A 21,492-nucleotide genomic window follows, 5' to 3' on the forward strand; every position below is an offset into this window, starting at 1 on the left:
GAAAGAAAAGAAAAAGAATATATATATATATATATATTATCCCTGGGGATAGGGGAGGAAGAATACTGCCCACGTATTCCCTGCGTGTCTTAAAAGGCGACTAAGAAGGGCGGGAGCGAATGGCTCCATCTAAGGCTCTGCCATCTGTTCTTGACGCTATCTTGCTCATGCGGGAAATGGCGTCCATATATGGAAAAAGAAATATATGAATATATATCCTAGCCTAAGCCAGGTACCCAGTTCATCAGTCAGCCCTGAGGAAAGGACGAACAGCTGTGTTGACTGCAGACCAACTGTTGCGGCCAAGATTTCGAACCTACGAATGCGTTACGCTATACATTGCTAACCGCTAAACACGGAGGTCCATTTTTGCTATATATGAGAGTGTGTCTCATTCAGTGGCTTCGTGTGTAAGATTCAAATGGCTCCTAAGTCGCAGAATTCAAAGGGCACAATGTCCATGAATGTTAAGTGTTGTGTAAAAGGTTCTCGTGGAACTTGATTTGGAGAATTGTATGAAAGCATTGGCCATTTAAAGTAAAGTGTTGTGTAAATGACTTTAACGGTTCCTAATTTCTGGACAGTGTGGCCCTTTAAAGTGAGTGTTGTATAAAAGAATTTGACGGTGTCTAATTCTATGGACAGTGTGGCTATTTAAAGTGAGGGTTATGTAAAAGAATTTGATGGTGTCTAATTCTATGGACAGTGTGGCCATTTAAAGTAAGGGTTATGTAAAACAATTCGACGGTGTCTAATTCTATGGACAGTGTGGCCATCTAAAGTAAGGGTTATGTAAAACAAAATGACGGTGTCTAATTCTATGGACAGTATAGCCATTTAAAGTAAGGGTAATGTAAAACAATTTGACGGTATCTAATTCTAGTGACAATGTGGCCATTTGATGTAGTCATTATGTAAAAGAATTTAACGGTTCCTCATTCTGTGGACAGAGTGGCCATTTATATTTTTTGTAAAATACCTAATTCAGAGAATTCTATAGATAGTGGCCATTTAACGAAAATGTGTATAAAAAAAATTTAATGGCGACAAATTCTGTCGATAGAGAGAGACCATTTAAAGAGCTGTGTTAAAAGGCTTTAATGGTATCTAATACGAAGAATTCAGCGGATAAAGTAGCCATTTAAAGTATGGGTTAATATTACTTAGGAAATAGTCTGAATTATGATGGCCTGTCTCATTTCTGCAATGTGTTGAAGCATAAATTACTGTGGCTTCGCAAGTTACAAGCCTACCAAATATTTGACATGGAACATTTTCCTACCATTCTTTCTTACATTCCATCGACTTTATTTATCTACCGCAGGAAGGAGAGAGATTGTCTTATGTCTTCCGTCGATGGAAGTGGCCTTTGGTACGGTGAGGGAGGGGAAAGGTGGTGGAGGAGGAGGAGGAAGTCTACTGCCCAACACTTGCGGGGGCCCAATTCTCATGGAACTTTCTTACTTTCTCATACATTATCTTTAAAGGGTGTTTTATGTTGTCTGCAGTGGCAGTTGCATTTTCTAGTGTGTGTGTGTGTGTGTGTGTGTGTGCGTGTGTGTAAGGCTTTCATCGACGAATGCCTTTATATTCATTGTACGCCCGGCAGCGTTAGAGGCTAATCAGTCGGCGCCGCAAGCCTGTCTTAAGAAAGTTATCGTGCGCGTGTGGGGATCGCGAACACGCTCTTATCCATTGTAGAAATCAATGTCTTTGTTAATCGTATCACACTAATTTTGTTTATCCAGAACGTTAAAGTCATTTTCTTTTCCAATATCTGAATTTGGTAACAATGAGAAAATGATATCAAGACGAATTTTTTTCGTTCTTCAGCTGTAAAATCTTGAAAATCTGTCAACTCATCTGTTTTGCAATATCATTTATTTATTTCTTTGTTATATTTTATTTGAATATTGTCACCTCTCTTTTATAATATCAATCATCTTTTTTTCCCCCATTTACGTGATCCAAAATTTTTTTCATTTATTTTGTAATACTACTCAAACGTTTTTTTTTTTTTCTTTTTTGTCTATAATGATGAAATTTTGTCATTCTGTTTTGTGAAATTTATCAAACTTTTTTTTTCTCTTAAAGTTTTATACTTTTGAGAGGTTACTAGTTCGGTGTATGAGCATCCTTCGCTTATCTACATTTCCAATTTTCTCGAAAAACGAGGGGAAAATCTTTGTCCAGTCTATCAAAAAAAAAAGATAAGAATTGAAATACACATATTTTCCTTATACAAAGTTTCACAGTAGTACTCCACATTATCCCATAAATTCTAATTATCATTTCTGACAGATTTCTTTTGAAAATAGTTTCATTTGAGTTTTTAGGTATAAACCCGTTGAAGATATTTGAAATAATATAACGATTCTTAGCTTTGGGAAAAGTGTATCAGATATATATATATATATATATATATATATATATATATATATATATATATATATATATATACACACACACACACAAACTGCCTTTCCAGGCATTTTCAAAGATTTAAATAAGAATATATCGAGGGAAATGAGCAATTAGCTGCGTATCGTTAGGTTATATATATATATATATATATATATATATATATATATATATATATATATATATATATATATATATATATACTGCTCATAAATCTATCATTTTTGAGTAAATTATAATCAGAACTAATTCATTATAGCTTCTCAGCGTGTAAATTTCACACCACCTTTCTTTCCTCTATAGGGAGGTGAGTCTACACGTCCTCGAAGAGCAGCATCCTTCTCCCGTTTTTACCTGACGTAGATTTTGGTGAGGTTCTCCATCCTCACATTGGGACCGACTGAGTTGGGTCGTTGATCGACCATATACTGTTGGAAGCCACCACTGCTCCATAGGTCCTCCCCTCCCCGACACGTAACCTCCTTTGAGATGTGAGTATTCTTTGTGTATTGCCTCTTGCCTCAACTACTTCCCACACCTTTTGAAGGATATATAGTTGGCGAGTCCATCTCGTGTATGCGTGTGTGTGTTTAAGATAGCATTACGAGGGTGCTTTATAAAAACGTCTTTAAGATGCCGTCTTTCTCTTCGCCGAAGGACACCACAGTTGCCGATATATTGTACAGTGGCTATTTATTGTCCACTTGTTGCTTTTGCCTGTGCCAGTGGTGTGTGTCCCTCACCCACACTTATCACAGGCGCGCTCTGTTTGTGTACATGATTGTGTACAAATAAAGCTTTATTGACGGCTGAAGTTAGCTGGAAGTTTGGTTGGGAATGACCATTCACACTGTGTCGTAAATGTAATTCACGCTGCGTCGTAAATGTAATACCTTTCGAGGAATCGATTAGAGAGTTTATGTAATAATGGAACAATGAGATAAATCAATCCATCTCATTGTGGTTCTTTGCCAATAGTTGACCTCGGTAATAGATCTTCAGGCTAAAAAGATTTATTTTCTTTTGTCATGTGAAAGAATTTGAGATAATAATTGTTCTGTGATATTGTGATGTGCCATTTTCTAGATACGATGATATACCATGAACAGGTTTTATATTGTGTCTATATATAACCATGTACTTTGATACGCTCATGTGCATATCCTCTCTTTCACCTCGAGTGCATGTTACCCCTCATTTAAGTGCATATTGTGCCCTCCTTTAAGTGCATATTGTCCCCTTATTTAAGTGCATATTGCCCCCTCATTTAAGTGCATATTGCCTCTGACCTCAAATGCATATTGCTGCTCTCACCGCAATTGAATACTTCCCCCTCACCTCGTGTATACCACACCTCACATCAAGTGCATAGTGCCCCTCACCTCCTCTGAATATTGTCCCTCAACTCACCCATACACGTACATACGCCATCGGCTGAAGCGCAGTCAGTGCGAGGCGGGCACACGGGTCAAGAGCGCTTGTGATCTCGCCCTCGACAACGCTCGGTAACGCGTTCGCTTTGCCCACATTACGTGAAGTGTTCCTCATCTAATTCTTCCTTTCCCGCACAGTGCTGTTCCAGCACCCATTTCCCCATTTCTGTCGATCTCGTATTTGGACCATTTAAGTTCCATTTTTTTCATTTGTGTGAGAACTGAAATTTCTGCTTACTTTATTAGGGCTTCTTCTTCTTGTTTATTTTTTTTCTTCATTCTTTTTCCATATGGACACTTTAGATGAGCGAACATCTGTTATAGTTTTTGTATTGCTCGGGAATTCATGGGGGGAAAGTATTCCTTAGAGTTTGCTTTGAGTTGCAGTTACGAGAATGAAGTGTAATACCTTGAATGAGGGACTTTGGAAATAATGAGCTGTCGCGCGAACAGCTTGGGTATGGAAAGGCTAGACTCACTGGAAACGAATTCTTGAAAAGAAAAAATGAAACGCGTAAAAGAATAATATTCTATCAAATATGTGTTTCTGTTTTAATTGGTGTGCATGGGGTGTTCAGTGTTGTAAATGGAAATGGTGAGGAGCTTGTAGATTTATGTGCTGAAAAAGGACTGATGATTGGGAATACATGGTTTAAAAAGCGAGATATACATAAGTATACTTATGTAAGTAGGAGAGATGGCCAGAGAGCGTTATTGGATTACGTGTTAATTGACAGGCGTGCGAAAGAGAGACTTTTGGATGTCAATGTGCTGAGAGGTGCAACTGGAGGGATGTCTGATCATTATCTTGTGGAGGCTAAGGTGAAGATTAGTATGGGTTTTCAGAAAAGAAGAGTGAATGTTGGGGTGAAGAAGGTGGTGAGAGTAAGTGAGCTTGGGAAGGAGACCTGTGTGAGGAAGTATCAGGAGAGACTGTGTACAGAATGGAAAAAGGTGAGAACAATGGAAGTAAGGGGAGTGGGGGAGGAATGGGATGTATTTAGGGAATCAGTGATGGATTGCGCAAAAGATGCTTGTGGCATGAGAAGAGTGGGAGGTGGGCTGTTTAGAAAAGGTAGTGAGTGGTGGGATGAAGAAGTAAGAGTATTAGTGAAAGAGAAGAGAGAGGCATTTGGACGATTTTTGCAGGGAAAAAATGCAATTGAGTGGGAGAAGTATAAAAGAAAGAGACAGGAGGTCAAGAGAAAGGTGCAAGAGGTGAAAAAAAGGGCAAATGAGAGTTGGGGGGAGAGACTATCAGTAAATTTTAGGGAGAATAAAAAGATGTTCTGGAAGGAGGTAAATAGGGTGCGTAAGACAAGGGAGCAAATGGGAACTTCAGTGAAGAGCGTAAATGGGGAGGTGATAACAAGTAGTGGTGATGTGAGAAGGAGATGGAATGAGTATTTTGAAGGTTTGTTGAATGTGTCTGATGACAGAGTGGCAGATATAGGGTGTTTGGGTCGAGGTGGTGTGCAAAGTGAGAGGGTTAGGGAAAATGATTTGGTAAACAGAGAAGAGGTAGTAAAAGCTTTGCGGAAGATGAAAGCCGGCAAGGCAGCAGGTTTGGATGGTATTGCAGTGGAATTTATTAAAAAAGGGGGTGACTGTATTGTTGACTGGTTGGTAAGGTTATTTAATGTATGTATGACTCATGGTGAGGTGCCTGAGGATTGGCGGAATGCGTGCATAGTGCCATTGTACAAAGGCAAAGGGGATAAGAGTGAGTGCTCAAATTACAGAGGTATAAGTTTGTTGAGTATTCCTGGTAAATTATATGGGAGGGTATTGATTGAGAGGGTGAAGGCAGGTACAGAGCATCAGATTGGGGAAGAGCAGTGTGGTTTCAGAAGTGGTAGAGGATGTGTGGATCAGGTATTTGCTTTGAAGAGTGTATGTGAGAAATACTTAGAAAAGCAAATGGATTTGTATGTAGCATTTATGGATCTGGAGAAGGCATATGATAGGGTTGATAGAGATGCTCTGTGGAAGGTATTAAGAATATATGGTGTGGGAGGCAAGTTGTTAGAAGCAGTGAAAAGTTTTTATCGAGGATGTAAGGCATGTGTACGTGTAGGAAGAGAGGAAAGTGATTGGTTCTCAGTGAATGTAGGTTTGCGGCAGGGGTGTGTGATGTCTCCATGGTTGTTTAATTTGTTTATGGATGGGGTTGTTAGGGAGGTAAATGCAAGAGTCTTGGAAAGAGGGGCAAGTATGAAGTCTGTTGGGGATGAGAGAGCTTGGGAAGTGAGTCAGTTGTTGTTCGCTGATGATACAGCGCTGGTGGCGGATTCATGTGAGAAACTGCAGAAGCTGGTGACGGAGTTTGGAAAAGTGTGTGGAAGAAGAAAGTTAAGAGTAAATGTGAATAAGAGCAAGGTTATTAGGTACAGTAGGGTTGAGGGTCAAGTCAATTGGGAGGTGAATTTGAATGGAGAAAAACTGGAGGAAGTGAAGTGTTTTAGATATCTGGGAGTGGATCTGTCAGCGGATGGAACCATGGAAGCGGAAGTGGATCATAGGGTGGGGTAGGGGGCGAAAATTTTGGGAGCCTTGAAAAATGTGTGGAAGTCGAGAACATTATCTCGGAAAGCAAAAATGGGTATGTTTGAAGGAATAGTGGTTCCAACAATGTTGTATGGTTGCGAGGCGTGGGCTATGGATAGAGTTGTGCGCAGGAGGATGGAGGTGCTGGAAATGAGATGTTTGAGGACAATGTGTGGTGTGAGGTGGTTTGATCGAGTAAGTAACGTAAGGGTAAGAGAGATGTGTGGAAATAAAAAGAGCGTGGTTGAGAGAGCAGAAGAGGGTGTTTTGAAATGGTTTGGGCACATGGAGAGAATGAGTGAGGAAAGATTGACCAAGAGGATATATGTGTCGGAGGTGGAGGGAACGAGGAGAAGAGGGAGACCAAATTGGAGGTGGAAAGATGGAGTGAAAAGGATTTTGTGTGATCGGGGCCTGAACATGCAGGAGGGTGAAAGGAGGGCAAGGAATAGAGTGAATTGGAGCGATGTGGTATACAGGGGTTGACGTGCTGTCAGTGGATTGAATCAAGGCATGTGAAGCGTCCGGGGTGGGCCATGGAAAGCTGTGTAGGTATGTATATTTGCGTGTGTGGACGTGTGTATGTACATGTGTATGGGGTGGGTTGGGCCATTTCTTTCGTCTGTTTCTTTGCGCTACCTCGCAACCGCGGGAGACAGCGACGAGGTATAAAAAAAAAAAAAAAAAAAAAAATATATATATATATATATATATATATATATATATATATATATATTATTATATTATATATATATATATATATATATATATATATATATATATATATACAAATATATATATATATATATATATATATATATATATATATATATATATATATATATATATATATACAAATATATATATATATATATATATATATATATATATATATATATATATATATATAAACAGACTCGATTGATACCACGTATCACAGTTTTGTCTTTCAAAGATACTCTTATAAACATTTCGTTTTATGGATGATCTTAACTTTCCATTTACTGACAATGGCCAAACTCTCTTGATGCCGAAGATTTTTAATCTTCTTTCACAAATAAGAGATTAGAAAAAAAATAAGTCATTTTTGTCCTTACTGGTTTTGGGACTGTGAAGAGAAATCGTCCCAATATGACTCTGGTTTGGGACTATCAAGAGAAATTGTCCCAGTATGACTCTGGTTTGGGACTGTCAAGAGAAATTGTCCCAGTATGACTCTGGTTTGGGACTGTCAAGAGAAATTGTCCCAATATGACTCGTGTTTGGGACTGTCAAGAGAAATTGTCCCAATATGACTCGTGTTTGGGACTGTCAAGAGAAATTGTCCCAATATGACTCGTGTTTGGGACTGTCAAGAGAAATTGTCCCAGTATGACTCTGGTTTGGGACTGTCAAGAGAAATTGTCCCAGTATGACTCGTGTTTGGGACTGTCAAGAGAAATTGTCCCAATATGACTCGATCTAATCCACACTAAGATCTAGACGTAAGTAAAGTCTCTCTCTCTCTCTCTCTCTCTCTCTCTCTCTCTCTCTCTCTCTCTCTCTCTCTCTCTCTCTCTCCCCCCGATCTACATGGACCTTAAGGCGGTGGTGGGGTTTGTGTGGAGCAGTGATGATGGCTTGAGATATGGCAGCGGGAATTTAACTTTCTCTGGTATACGTAAGCTTAACCAAGCTGCCAGGGGTCAAGCTTGAGCTCTCACACCAACACATGTAGACTAGTTCCTCTCTCCTATACCTTTTCTTTCTTATTGGTCCATCAAAACTAGAATTGGTCATTTAATATCAATTTCTAGGAGGATTCTAAACTGTATCTAAGAGCTCTGAATAGCCGTAGATGCTCCAATTGCTTGACTTATAAGCCTATATTCTATAATCCAATCCTATCGTAAGCAATGGAAACCATTGCTTAGGATTGGATTATAAAGATTCGATTTCCACCTTGTCGTGAGGGAAGTTGACGAACTGTCCCTTATGTTGAAATCGTGTTAACGCGGGACTGAACCGTTAATAAATCTAATTGCACAAAATTTAACCGAGAATTTTGAGGAGCGTTTCAAAGCCCGTAACATGGTTGTTTTCATTGCCCATTTAGCTTAAAGTGCTTTTCACTGTTCTGTTAGCTTCATGTGCTTATCACTGTTCATTTAGCTCGACATGAGTTTTTTTTTCACTGCCCAGTTAGCTTAACATGTTTATCATTGTCCATATAGTTCAACTTTTTTTTCACTGCCAAATTAGCTTAACAATATTTTTCACTGCCCATTTCGCTTTAAAAGTTTTTTTTTCACTGCCCAGTTAGCCTAATATAGTTTTTCTCACAGCCTAGTTAGCGTAACATGGGTTCCCACAGCCTAGTTAGCGTAACATGGGTTTTCGGTCCCCATTTACCTCAAGACCCATGACATTACCGGAGAGATGATGGATTTACCATGTCGTATAACCAGTGGTGCTGCTGCTCCCCCTGCATCTTGAATTATCATCCCCCTTGACCTTGTGATCATACGCGTGGAGCAGTTGTCTTCGGGTCAAGCCATTTTCACGTGGTGTAATTATTGCTACAACGAGAATGATACACGTATTTTTTTTCTCTTGTATTTGGTGCCTTGGAAACGATAAATTGCGTATGACGTAGTGCCTCTTCATTCTATTTCTTTATTATATTTATTCTTAGTCGTTGTGTGGTTATGACAGCATCATTGATGATTAAAGGAACACTGAAAGATTCTGTATCATGCAAAGACACCGACAGACTATGATGTCCTTCGTGATCATATTGTCTTCATGATGGACCATTCACCACGGAGCACGACTTCGAATCATTCTTATTTGCAGAGAGCTGATGTCTGGATCATGTATGAGGGGTTTGGATTCCACTCTCCCCGATAGGGATGTAGATGACGTATACAAATAAAGAATTCAAACATGAAGTTCCCAAGATTCTAAATTAAGTGTTCGCACCCCACTACCATAAGCCCATTTGGACAATACCCTCAAAGTATTTTACAGAAACCGAATGTCGTATGTAAAAGTAGAGGAATGTGTGATGCAAGACGTAATCAGTGTGCATTACAGCACACCCAAATGATAAACTTCAGTCTTGTTATCTATCATAAGTCCCAAAATAAGTGACTGCATGATGAGAAATGATTTGATTCTACTACTGAAGGCCATCAATATACTCTACGAAGACTGTGAACTTCTTCGTAATAGCTGTAAATTTGAACGACCACCACATAGACGAGTCACAGACTTAACGATATATACCTCTGTATACATCACCATGGGTTGGGTTCGAACCCTGGAGGAGGTTCTTTCTCGTCTTTCTATAAATGTGCTTGTCACACCATCGATGCCGCGGTAAAGTCCATGTTACCCCTATAGAGATGAGGTTGGGATACTGCACAAAGCACTAGGTGACTAGTGGCTATGTCTTTTATACTCCCGTGTGGCCTGGATATCAGCATGTCCTTCGCAGGGTTCGAATCCTAGCTGCAGTATATATTTATATATATATATATATATATATATATATATATATATATATATATATATATATATATATATATATATATGTGTGTGTGTGTGTGTGTGTGTGTGTATTCTTTTTCTTTTCATGCTATTCGCCATTTCCCGCGTTAGCGAGGTAGCGTTAAAAACAGAGTACTGGGCTTTTGAGGGAATACCCTCACCTGGCCCCCTTCTCTTTTCCTTCTTATGGAAAATAAAAAAAAAAAAAAAAACGAGAGGGGAGGATTCCCAGCCCCCCACTCCCTTCCCTTTTAGTCGCCTTTTACGTCTAGCTGCGCGTCCGTAGCGGGTGTGTGAAGTCTATGGCGGCCGTGAGTACTGCTGAAAATAATGATGGCCTCGCCTCACCGCTAGAGAGTAGCACGACCGTGAGTCACGGCTTGCCTCTGTTTGCGAGTTGCACGACCGTGACTCACACTCGTGTAACCGTATCATGTCCGGCTGCCGAAAGCCTATTTTTCTTTTATCCTAAGAAGCCCACAAGGGTTACGTCACTGGTACTTTACGTCTAGATTGATATGGACTTTTAATACGAACATAATCGCTCTATCATTGGCGGTTTAATTATTCATGGGTGACTTAAGGATGAAAAGAAAACGGATCGGTAAGGACGCTGGTCAAGCCGCTTTGAATCATTCGCTAGGCCCGAAAGGTAGACGAGCATGTAGATAGATAGATAGATAGGTAGATAGAGAGAGAGAGAGAGAGAGAGAGAGAGAGAGAGAGAGAGAGAGAGAGAGAGGAGAGAGAGAGAGAGAGTAGTTAATGCCTTTTTTAATTCCCGTTTTCACTCTACTTTTTCCTTTAATGTGTAACGTTCAGAACCACACGTTCAATTCTCCTACCCAACCAATTTTTTTTTCTCCTTATTTCTAGCAATGAACTTGTCATTGAGGATACAGAATACGAGGCCTTTTGTGAAACAGATAGGAATTCAATATGCACATCGTATTTTCCAGGTAAAGATCCGTGTATCATAGTCATTTAAACTGTATTTAAACTATTGTTTTAAACTATTTAAACTGCCGAATTATTTTTTTTTAAACTATTATTTCAAACTATTTTAAACTACCGAATTATTTCGGTATTATTGGTGTGTCTGGTCGGTACATGTAGATGGCTCGGGCAGCGGCATTAACGCTTGGCTGTGTGGTTCGAAATCATCTTGTACCCCCACGGTGCCAATACTTGAGGACAGGGGATCGAATCTTCACTACGATGTCGTAGCGTTTTAAGGTCAAGTCCCTTTAAGAGGATCAGGTCAAATGGCTACTCAGTCGTACTTGAGGGTTAGGTCGTTGTGGTCAAGGGTCGTGCTTAAGGGCACGTCATCGTGAGCAAGGGTCGTGCTCAAGGGCACGTCATCATGATTAAGGGTCGTGCTTAAGGGCACGTCGTCGTGATCACGGGTCGTGCTCAAGGGCACGTCATCGTGATGAAGGGTCGTGCTTAAGGGCACATCATCGTGAGCAAGGGTCGTGCTCAAGGGCACATCATCGTGAGCAAGGGTCGTGCTCAAGGGCACGTCATCGTGAGCAAGGTTCGTGCTCAAGGGTAAGTGTAGGCGTACTTGAGGGAGACGCACTGTAGTTCGCAAGGAGCAGTTACGTCGTGCGCCGTACTCCACATCACATAAAGTCGTTCGCAAGGAGTCGTTCTTTCGTCCTCGAGGGGTCGTATCGTGTCGTCGTTCTCAATGAGTCGCTCTGTCGTTCTCCGGTAGTCGTATCTTCGTTCTCAGGGAGGCTGTCGCTCCGTCGTTCTCAGGTGAATGTCACCCCGTCGTTCTCAGGGGGGCTGTCGTCCTCGTCGTTTTCAGTGGGGCTGTCGTCCCGTCGTTCTCAGGGGGGCTGTCGTCCTCGTCGTTTTCAGTGGGGCTGTCGCCCCCGTCGTTCTCAGGGGGCTGTCGTCCCCGTCGTTCTCAGGGGGGCTGTCGCCCCCGTCGTTCTCAGGGGGCTGTCGTCCTCGTCGTTTTCAGTGGGGCTGTCGTCCCCGTCGTTCTCAGGGAGCTGTCGCCCCCGTCGTTCTCAGGGTGGCTGTCGTCCCGTCGTTCTCAGGGGGGCTGTCGTCCTCGTCGTTTTCAGTGGGGCTGTCGCCCCCGTCGTTCTCAGGGGGCTGTCGTCCCGTCGTTCTCAGGGGGCTGTCGTCCTCGTCGTTCTCAGGGTGGCTGTCGTCCCCGTCGTTCTCAGGGGGGGGGGGGGGTTGTCGTCCCGTCGTGCTCAAATTTTGAGGAGGTTCGTCCGCTTGCACAAGCTCAAAGGATCGTCGTTCCCTCGTGCTCTATGTCCTTAACAAATCACTTCCAAATCAGAAGTTAAGGACGAGCCAAGAGTCCAAAACACACTCTCTCTCTCTCTCTCTCTCTCTCTCTCTCTCTCTCTCTCTCTCTCTCTCTCTCTCTCTCTCTCTCTGTCTCTCTCTCTCAAAAGATAATCAGTCACCACGAAATAAAGACTCGGTGAATGAACGACTGGCTGGCCCCCGTACAGGTCGTTGGGAAAGAGCGATTTATGCCGTGTCGTGTCGTGTTGTTGTTTTTCGTCGTCGTCGCCTTGAATGTAATCTCTTCGGCGGTGGGTGTCGTCATCTCCTCGCCTTGTATTCGTGGCTGGATCTGGATGTCTTGTGTGACGTGTACCATTGTATCACCACAGCGCCTTACAGTATGATGGTGAATGGTTCCGTAAGTGGTGGTGGTGATTACTGATGATTTAACCACCACCACCACCTCTATCTATCTTTCTATCTATCTATCTATTTATCTATATATATATTATGCTTAACTGCAGTCTCCCACGTTAGCGAGGTAGCGCAAGGTAACACGAAAGAATGGGCCAACCCACCCACCCACACACACATGTATATAGATAAACGCCCACACACGCACATATACATATATATACATTTCAAGGTATCAAGGTATACATACATACATATATATACACACATACACATATACATACACATATACACACATGTACATATCCATACTTGCTGCCTTCATCCATTCCCGTCGCCACCCTGCCACACACGAAATAGCATCCTGGATTCCGTCTGTATGATACTCCACCGAGAACGAACATTAGCAAGTCTGTATTACCGGCGAATCTTAAGCCGCCCGCATTTAACACATCCTCGTCCAGCTTCTCCAATCTCACCACTCACTCTTGTGCTAGTGTGTAATGGTAATTCTTTGCCTACATTTTTTTTTCAACCATTTTCTTGCTTGATCTCATATACTATGGCTCTTCTATCCCTTTACCTTTCGGCTGATTATGCATTATCTCTCGTCATCAGTATGGTTTAAGAGATCTTAAAGGTTGTGGTTGGTATCGCTCCTTACTCTTCTCTCTTCCAAAGTGGGTAGACTTAAAGTCTTTAGGTGTTTTTCCCCGCAGTTCATCTCTCTTAACTCTGGTACCTTCTTTGCCGAGTGTGTGTGTGTGTGTGTGTGTGTGTGTGTGTGTGTATGTGTGTGTGTCTGTGTGTGTGTGTGTGTGTGTGTGTGTGTGTGTGTGTGTGCCAAAGAAACCTATAGGAGGAAGGTAATTGGGCCAAGTATAAATTAGTTAACCATTACCGTTACTAACCATCCTCGTTATCTCCCTGATACCTGCCAGGTTACATGGCAGTGTATGTGTCTCCGTTTCCCACATACGACAAGGGGGGTCTGCAAAATGTTATAGAGTAAATCATCAGGCTGTTTTGTTTCATTCCATGGTCCTGGTCGCTTCGGTAGCTCGTTGCTTCATCAAGATGTTTTGTTTCATTCCATGGTCGGTCCTGATCGTTTTCTTAACACATTACATCATGAGGATGTTTCATTCCATGGTCCTAATCATTCCATTTACGCATTACATCATCGGGATGTTTTGTTTCATTCCATGGTCCCGATCGTTCCATTTACACATTACATCATCAGGATGTTTCGTTCCATGGTCCAGATGGTTCCGTTTACACATTACTATATCAGGCTATTCTGTTTCATTCCATGTTTCTAATCGTTTCATTTACACATGACATCAAGTTGTTTCGTTTCATTTCATGGTCCTGATCGTTTCTTTTAGCACATTACATCATCAGGCTATTTTGTTTCATTCCATGGTCCTAGACGTTTCATTTACATATCACAAGTTGTTTCGTTTCATTCCATGATCCTAATCGTTCCATTTACACATCACATCATCAGGCTGTTTCGTTTCATTCCCTGGTCCTGATCATCAAGTATTCTTGCACTTAACTCTGTTGACTCTCTCAGTTTTGGAGCCTAATGACCGCGAATGGTTGTGTAGATGGCCATTTGACCTTCGGTAAAATCTTTCCAATTGCTTTTGATTTGTACTCTATACCAATATCATCTCCAGTAAACGACAGACTACATGAATTGGCCCAAGGTCATTGTTATACGAGCGTAGATAGTGATAAAGTGATTATGTAATTATGTAATCACGATTATTTAATTATGATGGTTATCTTTTATTACTTTATTACATCATATTTTCACGTCTCAGTACGATACGTTGATTATACCGTGTGTCCACATTACTCAAACACAGTTCGGTGTATTTCTGGCCATCTCTTCAAAGTAATTTGACCGATTATCTTCGTCCAGCGTCTGCGCGGCAAGCATTTGTTAACAGCCCCTTACGCGACCCCGTCTATCGTCAGCTGGTTCTTCAAGAAGGCCACACTGCGGACGCCAGGATCAATGAGAAAAACCATTTACGTAAACTCGATGCGTATGGCACAGAATACCGAGTCGGCGATGTGTGTTGAAAATTTTTGCTCCTGGTGTAATTTCACCTCATTTTCCCACTCCTGAAATGGCTGAATTGACGTGGGATGTATATATGAGAGATCGCGTCCAACTCCAAATGTACGTGGGATGTACAGAGACACTGGACGCGCTGTTCTTTACAGATGTACGTGGGATGTGTAGCGTCCATGGACGCGATGTTCTTTACAGATGTACGTGGGATGTGCAGCGTCCATGGACGCGATGTTCTTTACAGATGTACGTGGGATGTGTAGCGTCCATGGACGCGATGTTCTTTACAGATGTACGTGGGATGTGTATAGTCCATGGACGCGCTGTTCTTTACAGATGTACGTGGGATGTGTAGAGTCCATGGATGCGATGTTCTTGGACATCTTCAGAGACGGTTTCTACCAGCGCACCGAGCGTGCGTTCTCCTCTAAAGTCTTGTGTGTCGGAACGAAGTCGCTCTAGCCTATGCCTCTTCACATCACAGCCGAGCAAATGGACTTTTCGGTATCTACAAATATCTTTTTTTTTCTCTCGTGAGTCTGAAGGGTTGTAGAGGTTCTTTAAGATAACCCTGTATGAATCTATTTATCAATATTTCCATTATTCTTTATCGGAAAGAAATTACTTTTGACAAGGGATAGGTACCAGCCGCTGTGCGGTTCGTTTCTCGTTGTATATATATATATATATATATATATATATATATATATATGTATATATATATATATATATATATATATATATATATATATATATATATATATATATATATATATATATATATCTTTCATACTATTCGCCATTTTCCGCATTAGCGAGGTAGCGTTAAGAACAGAGGACTGGGCCTTTGGGAGAATATGCTCACCTGGCCCCCTTCTCTGTTCCTTCTTTTGGAATATCAAAAAGCGAGAGGAGAGGATTTCCAGCCCCTCGCTCCCTTCCCTTTTAGGCGCCTTCTACGACACGCTGGGAATACGTGGGCATTATTTTCTCCCCTATCCCCACGGATATATATATATATATATATATATATATATATATATATATATATATATATATATATATATATATATATATATATATGGACATGGTAAACATGGTTTCTTAGATTACCTTAAACCACCTTCACCAGTTCGAACCCGAACATCCAACCTCACATAAATCTCAACTTGGGTGAACGCTTCCTTTGAACTTAGTTCGTTGGTTATAAGAAACGATTGAAAAGAACAATATTCGAGCAAATATCGCCATGTTTCTGCCGATATTACTGCCATTTGGCGAGTTAAAAGTAATCTCTGTAGATTACCGATTCACAACACGCTGCTCATTGCTTCACGCTGGTGGTCGAACGAGACAAGTGAAGCAGCGAGCGAGACATCTGAAGCAGCGAACGAGACAAATGAAGCAGCGAGCGAGACATCCGAAGCAGCGAACGAGACAAATGAAACAGCGAGCACGACCCGTGGTTCGATCAGGGGTGCTGGCTGGCGTATATAAGAAGTGTAGTATTAAATGCGTACGATAATTGGAGTCGTCTTCTCGCCTCCTCTTTCTTTTCTTGTAAGATACGTTTTCATTCTTCGACCACACTTGTACATTTGTAATTCCTTAAGTACGATGATTTTATATAAGTGCGAATAAGAAGAAAAAATCATTTAAGTGAGCAAAAGGCGATTTGAAATGTGTCGTTTGAAAAAGTTATTTTTTTTTTTCCGAACGAATTTTCGCATCAAATCTTAAGTCAAAATGTTTATCATGTGGAGATCTTCACAAATTTTAGGTGACATCGAGTAGATATTAATTCTACGAGCTATTTCACAAAGAAAATATAAAAACTATATGAATATATATATAAAAGAAATATACCTTATAATGAAAGGGACGATAAGTGTTATGTTGCCATATCATAAATCGAAGGGAATATTCTGTAAACCTAAGAGAATATTCTGAATTTGTGATATTCGCGAAGTTGGGTTTACAGTGCAGAGCAGTGGAAAAAAAAAAACATATATATCAACATGTTCTATGGTTCTGTTTCTCGGTGGAAATGAATCGTAAAGATTTTTTTCTTTTATTGGCTTCATTTATCAAAATTATCATAGCAGAGCCCTCGAGTCGATAAATCTGTTCCATCTCGTCTGATCAATACGAGTGTTTGTGTGTGAGCCCAGCCAGGGAGTAGGGTAGGATTCCCCAAAGGGTTGATATTGAATCCTAAATGGTTGTCTCTCGGGGCGTTTCATAGATGCGATCTTGCACCCTTCGTGGCTTTCGATTCTTTATCCTTTATACGAGAGTTGTATAAGTGACAAGAAATTTGACGTTGGGTCAACCGTCCCATCTATAATGCGTTCTTTGTGAACGTTTTACAAAATGATTAAAAAAAAAGGAAATGAAAGACGAAAAAGCTTGTTGATATGTCCGTCTATAGTACATAACGACCGCTTAAGAAACAGCTGTTTAGCTAGTTGGTATAATTACAGGGTTATGGACTCGTGTACTACAGTGTTATGGACTCGTGTTCTATAGTGTCATGAACTCGTGTTCTGCAGTGTTATGGACTCATTTTCTACAGTGTCATGAACTCGTATTCTGCAGTGTTATGGACTCGTGTTCTACAGTGTCATGAACTCGTGTTCTGCAGTGTTATGGACTCATGTTCTACAGTGTCATGAACTCATGTTCTGCAGTGTTATGGACTCATGTTCTACAGGACTATGAACTCGTGTTCTACGGTGTAATGAACTCGTGTTCTACAGTATTATAGACTCTTGTTCTAGAGGGTTACACATTCACGTTCTGCAAAAGCGAAACATCATATATTGAGGTGCGTCGTGTGTGTGTGCGTTGTGTGTGTGTGTGAGCTAGGGGAGACTAGGGGCATCATTAGCCCCGTTACGGGAAAATATTTGGTAGTCGTCAAAGTCTTGAAGGCGTCTAATTTGCCTACTGTCCCTTGCTTACCCAGTGAGGTAAACCCGTCTACGAAGCGTTGCAGAGAAGAAGATAGAAACCTATCCTGATATATATATAATGTACTATCCTTTGGGATAGGGGAGAAAGAGAATTTCCCACGTAGTCACTGAGCGGGGACTGGAAATCCTCCCCTCCAGTTTTAACTTTTCCAAAAAAAAGGAACAGAGAAGTGGGCCAAGTGAAGATTTTTCTCCTCTAAAGCTCAGTCCTCTGTTTCTTATGCCTCCTCGCTAACGCGGTAAATGGCGAATATGCATAAAAAGGAAAGGAATATATATATATATATATATATATATATATATATATATATATATATATATATATATCCTGCCATGAAGGTTTCTTTTTCTTTCCCCTTATTCCATATTCCAGGGTGTGGAACGTCGATCATCCTTGAAAATGTATAACTATAGCCCTGGAACATTGCTGGAATATTTATCACTGTCTCTGTACATCTCATACGTGTAGCACGCCCATCGCCCGGGGGTCATCACGCCCTTCCACGGGGTCATCTCTGCGCCCTCTACATCACGCCCCCCACTCAAGAAGGTACTGCAGTGTCGTTTAAAAAAAAAGAAAATGGATAAAAATACCGATCATGACGCTGTCATTTTTTTCTTATGCCGTATATTTTAGTTTAGGTTCAAAATAGATTTTGATACATATTCGTATCATGTTTCATGGTATCCGGTCACCTGTGCATGACGAAATGCCTGGTACGACGGTACGACCCTCTCAAGTGGTAGTTATGTTCGACCCGGTACCCTTGACCTGTTCTTTAAGGGTCGGGTCGAAGAAGGACCTGTTGTCATAACCACAAGTCGAGTAGTTGCGCTCGAGGGTGTCTAGCTATGCCAGTGTGAACAAGGGTCGTATAGTCGTGGTTCAGGGTCTACGTATCCCATCGTCCCTAAGGGTCGTGCCGTTGTCATCAAAGGGTCTATACCTTCATGAACAAGGGTCGTACCATCGTGCCCATAGGGTTTTTACCAACGTGCAGAGGGGTCGTACCATGGTGGTTGTGTCTATACCAACGTGCACAGGGTCGTACCGTCGTGGTTAAGGGTCTATACCTCCATACACAAGGGTCGTACCGTCGTGGTTAAGGCAGGCTTGTGGTAGAGTCATGTTCTAAATCCACAGAAAAGATGTACGTTATCCTCAGTCGTTATAAATATATCAGTAACATTAACGCTGTTCATTCATTCCACCGTCGCAAACGTTTGGCTTGGAGACGGAACTGTAATAGACATTTGCGTTCGAGGCGAAACTGAAACAAACGTTTGCCTTCGAGACGAAACTTCGAAACGTTTGAGTAAGAGACGAATTCATTTTGGCTTATTTCTTAATTTCTCGAGTTTTCATATTGTTTAGATATTACAATAGATCAACACAGTGCTATCAGTGTAACACCAAAACCACAGCACACCGCCTTCGGTATAACGCCACCTATATCACTGTAACGCCATGACTGCGTCACACGTCTATCATTGTAACACTGTGTGTACATCACATCACCATGAGTGTAACAGCACGACCACATCACACTACAACCGTCACATGTAACACCATCACATCACATCACCACGATTGTTACAGCACCATCGCTGTAACACCATGAGTAAATCAAACGTCCATCACTGTAACACCATGAGTACGTTACATAACATACGGCTGTAACACCATGGCTTCACCACACCACAATACAATGACCTCGTCACCATACACCCCCATTTGCCCTCGACAGGAGCACACCATACTCACCATAATCAAATGTCCCTCCACGCATCTCCTCTCGCCTCATCTCCTTATCCTCTCCCAGCACGTCTTCCATACCTCAGCATCTGCTCCTCTGTTGCTATATGTTCTCACCAACATCTGATCATGTCCTCAAGAACCCTGACGCTCCCTCCGTGACGCAATTTCTCCCCGAGACATCGGCGCGCAGTCTCGCCCGGAAGCAATAGATCAAGACGCGTCTTGCATGAATCCTGCTAATTTTTGCCACAGAAAAGCAACCAGCCTTGAGTGCCTTCATGGACGCGAAAACAGATTATGCTCCCAAATGAAGTGTTCTCAAGGAAGTCCACCAGAGGTAAGAAAGTGGCTCCCTGTGAGGCGCCCGGGAGGCAAGTACGCGTCTTTAGAAACGCACGCACTCGCCAGAAGCAGGTGTCGGGGGTGGGGGCGTGTGCGAATGCCTCCTCAAGAGATCACCGAGTTACCTCCTCCCTTCAGGAGTGCACCAGAGTGCCTGACCATAAGTACAGGAGAGTAAGACCCCATCTCACCAGAAGGGGCTGTGAGTGTCCCCTCCTTCGAGACGCCCCCCAACCACCAAGTAGCAAGTCCCCCCACCCACCCACACCCCCTCCCCTTCTCCGACCGTAAGTGCAAAGGGGGGGGGGGGGAAGTGTGAGGGAGGGTAATAGTCCCTCCCTGCCCTTAAGTGCCGGAGGGTAAGTGGTGCTGGAGGGTAAGTGGTGCTGGGTGAGGGATCAGCGACATCCATCAGTGGCCGGGCACGATAATGCTGCCTAATCGAAAAGCTCCAACCTACTGGGATCCTCGAGCCAATAAGCGAGCCCCGCCGAGCCTCCACTTCATTAACATAATCTTGGCGCGAGGAGAGCCGCTCCTACACTAATTGGGGGATTACTGGGGCCTAGAGGGAGGAAGGGAGGGAGGGAGGGAGGGGAGCGCCGTCCCCAACACCTCCTCCTTCCTCTTACTCCTTCCTCCTTCCCCCTCCTCCTCTTCCTCGTCTTCCTCATTCCACACCCAGGGTTATGGGTAAAAACTTCTTTAGCTGAATCTTGATAACCAGTTACGCCATAAGCAACTCTCTCTCTCTCTCTCTCTCTCTCTCTCTCTCTCTCTCTCTCTCTCTCTCTCTCTCTCTCTCTCTCATCCCCACCTCCCCATTGGAAATGGAGGCGAGGGAGCAGTTGTGATGACTCCAGCCCTGTCTGTGTGTATTCGGGGAGCACATGGGACAGGCGGGTAACGCAAGACCCTATGGTCTACGATTTTACGATGAGGTTATGTACGTTCTTGTTCTAAATGTGTGGTAAGGACAGGATAGTAGAACAGAGGGCAGCTCCCTACCTACCTCTCCCTCCGGCTCAACAGAAAATTGAAAAGACTTAGAAGAAACGCCATGTGACGTTGAGAAAGTATATTGCCATGGGATTTTTAGGTGGATGCAAGTCTAATCTCCGGCTTCCTCTGCTGACGGACGCCTAGCTTAAGGTGCTCTACACGCACGGCCTTCATAGTAAACCGTCCCCACCGTATCCACGTAAACCATACCCACTGTATCCACGTAAACCATCCCTATCGCATCCATGGTTTACTTTTTCCAAATTTCTTCCTTCCCACACTGCTCTGGAGTTCGTGCCTTCCCCTCTTCCCTGTTGTTGCAATACGACCCCTCACCCGTCAGCTGTCATCCTTGCACCGCTCTTCACCCCTCATCCATCGCCCTCTCACCATCCAGCCGTCACCCGTCACCCCTGAACTCTGACCCTACACATGCCAGCCGTCACCTTTTACCTCTTCAGCCGTCACCCGTGACGCCTGAGGCGTCACACCCCTGACACCCTCAGCCGTCACCCCTCACCCGTCTCCCCTCACTCTCCCTACTAGCGTCAGATTTGTGAAGGATTTTATACCGGCACTTGCCTGGCCCCTGTCTCCCCTCGCACGAGTGAGGGGAACCAGATTGATGGAGGGTAGCGGTGAGCTTACCTCCCTCACTCCCTCCCTCCGCCACCATCATTCTTGATGGAGGGAGGGAGTGGCAGAGCGGGGCTG

General features: G+C 42.7%; 1 protein-coding gene and 1 long non-coding RNA gene across 2 annotated transcripts in view; one reads left to right on the plus strand and one right to left on the minus strand.

The window, feature by feature from the left end:
* The window catches only part of LOC139745855 (uncharacterized), a 486,509-nt gene that overhangs the window by 437,697 nt on the left and 27,320 nt on the right, over positions 1 to 21,492 (minus strand).
* Positions 1 to 21,492, plus strand: part of LOC139745859 (uncharacterized) — a 221,208-nt gene that overhangs the window by 139,332 nt on the left and 60,384 nt on the right. Inside the window, exon 2 of the long non-coding RNA XR_011712006.1 lies at positions 2,725 to 2,912. This is a non-coding gene — a long non-coding RNA (uncharacterized lncRNA). The remainder of the gene's footprint in view (positions 1 to 2,724; positions 2,913 to 21,492) is intronic.

The sequence above is a fragment of the Panulirus ornatus genome, chromosome 4 (assembly GCF_036320965.1).
Source record: "Panulirus ornatus isolate Po-2019 chromosome 4, ASM3632096v1, whole genome shotgun sequence".
In the NCBI taxonomy this organism is placed as follows: domain Eukaryota; kingdom Metazoa; phylum Arthropoda; class Malacostraca; order Decapoda; family Palinuridae; genus Panulirus; species Panulirus ornatus.